Below are 4,861 nucleotides of genomic sequence, written 5' to 3'. Positions count from 1 at the left end.
GGTCATGATCCCAGGGTCCTGGGATCGAGCCCCGCATCGGGCTCTTTGCTCAGCAGGGAGCCTGCTTCCTCCCCTCTCTCTGCCTGCCTCTCTGCCTGCTTGTCATCTCTCTCTGTCAAATAAATAAATAAAAAATCTTAAAAAAAAAAAAAAGAAAGATTTACATTTAAAAAAAGGAAGTTGGGAGGGTGGTTCTGATCCGGACCTTGAAGGATTGTCAATGACAACCAACAGAAATGAGTACAGTAGAGATCTGGGGTCGGGTCTGGGGGTAGAGGTGGTGGAGCAGCAAGTTTGTAAAAAATTTGGCAGTGGTAAAGTCCAAAATGTGTTCGGTATTCACTGTGCAGGTTGCCAAAGGGAAAATACCTTTATGGGTTTGTTGAGTGGTTAGTAGGAAAGGCAGGCTGAGACTAACACATCATGGCCTCAAATGGCAACTTAAGAAGTTAGTGCTTTATCCTAAGGTCCCAGAGAGCCAACAAAAACTTTTATAAGTAAGGGTTGAAACATTATGAAATCTCCATTTTACGAAATTGAACTTGGCCATGATGGGCAGACCACATGGGGTGAGAAGCAGAAGACAATTAAGGTAGACAATTTGTATGATAGTTTACATATCCAGTTGGAGGGTTAAGCTGTAATTGGGAGCTGACTGTCATGGAGAATTGATAAAGGGGCAACACATTTCCAAATTCACCCATATCTAAGTCCATGTAAATGGAGAGCTCTGGCAATAATACCACCAGTCACCACGCAGGTTCAAGGTGAGGTGTAGCAGCAGCATCTCTGCAGGGCTGACTCCATGCTATGAAATGTGAGTCCCTATAACTCCCCCTCAGTTAAGTCCCCTTTGGTTGTGGGAAAACTGATTGCTTATTTGTTTCCCCAACTAACCATTAAAGAAGGGCCAGAGAGCCAGGAAGAAAAAAGTGCTTTGGGAACCACCATCACAGGTCTCCCTGCCAGGGGCCCTGGTGTGAGCCTCTGTCTATAGAGACTGGCTGCTTGGAGCGGTCTGACTCCCACCCCATCCCAATTCAGAAACAAAACAAGGGAAAAAAAGATGGTCTTAAAATCCCAATGAAATTGAACTTCCTTTAAATGTTTGCTAATTACTATTGCATGAGGTTCTACAGATACCTCTGCTCTGCGGAACAGAAGAAGGAAAGAGGAGGGAACTGGTAGGGGGTAGGGCGGGCAGGAGGGCAGGGGACCAGAGCGGGGAGCCAAGGGCGAATTTCACCTGCTTCACAAGGGTGCTGTGGGCTCCTTGGATCGTGGTTTGGGAATGGAAATTCCCGTCCCTCCTGCCTCTTGTCCTTCTAACGGGAATCAGACTCTGGAGATTCCGGTTGGGCACGAACTTGGAGAATTCCCTGAAAACATGCTCAATGTCAGTTGCTTGCGCACGCATCTAAATGGCATTTCTCTTGCATTTTCCATGTTAATGAGGCAAAATATTGGGAAAAGATCATTTGTATAAATTAGAATTTTGTAATATGACCATTTATGGCCAGGTTCAGCATTCTTAAAAAAAGGACTCCACAAGAAGGCAATCAATGACACTTCATAGATGAAGAGGCTTGTATAAAAGCCCAGAGCAAACCAACTAACAGAAGATGGAATCAAAACTCCCAGAGCCTCGTCATAGGCTTTTGCGTCCCCAAATGTCAGCCATCGATTCCATTCTCCAGTGAGATCTGTGCCTGAGAAGCCAACATGGGGAGATTCTGACATATAACACGGGGGAAGCATTTGAAACCTCATTGCGCTCCACGCTCCCTGCCTGACATTTACCTCAGCCGCCGAAGGAAAGCCTGGTCTCCCCCACTTGGAGGGCATATTGTCGGAAACCCTTTCACCTTCCATTAACTTCAGAGGGGAGTCCCTCTTCACGGGAGCTTTGGCCTGCTGGTCGACCTTCCTCATTCTCCGGGTTGTCTGGTTCTTAGTTGGCTTGGCCACCACCTACTGACTGTCATGAGACTAGGCATGGCTGCTTCCTTCCTGGTCTTGCTCTTCTCTCTTTCTCTTGGTCTTGCCTCTCAGCACCCCCCTCCCATTTTCTCTCCTTTCTCATCATCCTTTCCCCTGCAGGGGCTCTAGGAAAAGCTCATTGTTGGGTGGCAGCATTGTGACCACCCTCCTGGGCTTGTGATGTCAGCACATGATGGTGCCCAGAGAGAGAGAAAAAAAAAAAAATGAATGAGGACTTAGTAAGGCTGCTGCACTGGGCTAATTTGAGCCCAGCACTGGATTCAGAGCTGAGTCTGGTCCAGAGTGGGGCCAAGAGGAAGCTTAGAGTAGAGCATGACCAAATCCCTTCACAAAGTTGGATTTTGTCTTGTGGATTTCTGAATTCACAACAGGCTAACTGGAGGGGACTTTTAATTCAGAAAACTGCCCTCTAACAAACTGAAGAAATGTTGAGGGTGGAAACTGACTTACCCATTTTTTTACCAAGCCATGGAAATTTAGTGTTAGGTACTGTGTCTATTATTAAGAGATTTCTATAATCGATGTTATTACCCAAAAAGCATCAATTCCAAGAAATTTAAGGCTACATATGAACTCTTAAGTCATATGAAGCCTAAGTCACAGGGGGAAATGAATAGTTACAAGATACAATCACTAAATTGTTGTCCAGTCAACTAAAAATAGATTTAAACTGGTGATAAGAATAAAAGTTTATTCTACGGTCAGAATGGAATCATTTAAAATAAGACAGTTACTGGGGCGCCTGGGTGGCTCAGTGGGTTAAGCCTCTGCTTTCAGCTCAGGTCATGATCCCAGGGTCCTGGAATCGAACCCCGCATCGGGCTCTCTGCTCGGCAGGGAGCCTGCTTCCTCCTCTCTCTCTGCCTGCTTCTGTGCCTACTTGGGATATCTCTCTCTCTGTCAAATAAATAAATAAAATATTAAAAAAAAATAAGACAGTTACTTCTGTACAAACATCTAAAGTCTTTGTTCAGGGGGCACCTGGGTAGCTCAGTTGCTTGAGCATCCTACTCTTGATTTCGGCTCAGGTCATGACCGCAAGGTCATGAGCGCGAACCCCACGTTGTGGGGGAAGGGGTCGACACCCAGTGGGGAGTCTGCTTGAGATTCTCTCCCCTCCTTCTCCTTCCCTCCCTCCCTTGCCCCTGCTCGTGCTCGCTTGCAGGCCTACACACACAATCCCTCTCTCAAATAATAAATAAATAAAATCTTCAAAAAAAAAATAAATAAAGTATGCTCAGATGTGACCCTGGGAGCCCAAGAATGGAGTGGGCTTGTCCTCTCACAAGCAGTTTTGGGACACGGTGAGAATGCTTACTACCAAATGCTATGCATCAGAGTAGAAGGTGAAATTTCAAAATACCCATTCACGAACCACGGGCCACCTCGTTCTTTGGGCAAATCCAGAACTGGAGCCAGCCCTCGGTCTTCCAGACACACGAAACATCGATTCCCTTCCCACATCTTCAGATGGTGATTTTGAATCCCCATGGAAAAGGTACATTTGAAAAACAAGTTCTTATAAGGAAGAGAATTTTTTTTATCTTTCGTCTCTAGCTCATGCTGCCTTGGATAGATTCGTGGTCACTGCAGAGTCCTAAAAAGAATGCTCTAATGTCAAAAGGCTGGGTGGTAGGTTCCAGTAACTGCCTGGGATTTGTACATCGTTTTGTTGACTTGTCATTACTCAACACAGCACCGTTCAGTAGAGCGTGCAAATGTAGCACATTCAGCTGTCCTGGGTGACAGTATGCAAACGGAAACAGCAGTACCTAGAAGATCTACAGATCCTTTCCACTAAATACTAGGCTTTTCTCCTTGTTATCATTTTATTTTATTTTACGAGTCTTTTCTCTAGTTTCTCCAGATCTTGTCAACCCTCCCTTATGAAAATTTGGAGGCTAAAAAATATTCACTTGCTTCTTAATTTGTGATTCTCCTCTTCAAAAGTGTACACCCGTGTGCGATAGGCTATGGAGACCAGAAGGGATGTTACTGAAGCCAGCATGTTCAACGGTCCCCGAAACTCCAGCTCCCGTAACAACAACCTGTCAACCTCCAGACAATGAGATCACGTAGCTTTGCATTTTCCCAACCCTGTGATATCAGGCTGCATGGATATATGTCCTTTAGCCTAAAACAAAGGAAGTAATTTTTGCTAGTCTTCTCCACGGGTCAGATCACACCTGCAAAACCACATCAGTGTGACCATCAGACCTGAAGGCCATAAGGACGGCAGCAGGCCCATTTGCAAGAAGACGATCCAGCATGAAAGGAAAGGCTGAACCACTCTCCATGTGTTTAATAATAACCGAAGCCGTGTGACCTGCAGAAAAGCCTGGTGTAGGGAGTGGGACTGGAGGAATGCAGACAGAATGGAGCCCTAATATCAAGGGCTGACGTGGAAGAACATGATTACATTTGTCTGTAGATTCCGGAGACTTTGTGATCGTAATGAAAAAGACCTAGAGAGACAGGTCAGAATGATGCAGGCAACCCTTGCTGTCTGGAACCCAGGAGTTCCCAGCTGGACCCCCAGTCAGAAAGGTGCTGTTCAAGTTTTCCCAAACATAAGGCAACAAGTTGAACTAGAATTTCCACTGCTTCTCCCAGCCCTGACTCGACGAATTAGCGCTCTCCTTCTCCCTGTCTTCCAGAAAGAACAGCTTTGTCTTTTACAAAACCAATGGGAGAATTCTAGGCTAGCAAAGAAATACAAAAACCCTAATTCCAGAGGATACAGATACCCCTCTGTTTCTAGCAGCATTATCGGCCATAGCCCAATTACAGAAGTCGCCAAGTGTCCACAGATAGACGAATGGATAAAGAAGTCGTGGTATGTCTACATAATGGAATATTA

This window comes from Mustela nigripes, chromosome 7 (assembly GCF_022355385.1).
Source record: "Mustela nigripes isolate SB6536 chromosome 7, MUSNIG.SB6536, whole genome shotgun sequence".
NCBI lineage: Eukaryota > Metazoa > Chordata > Mammalia > Carnivora > Mustelidae > Mustela > Mustela nigripes.
The sequence above is the reverse complement of the archived record's forward strand: the minus strand, read 5'-3'. Positions refer to the sequence as shown.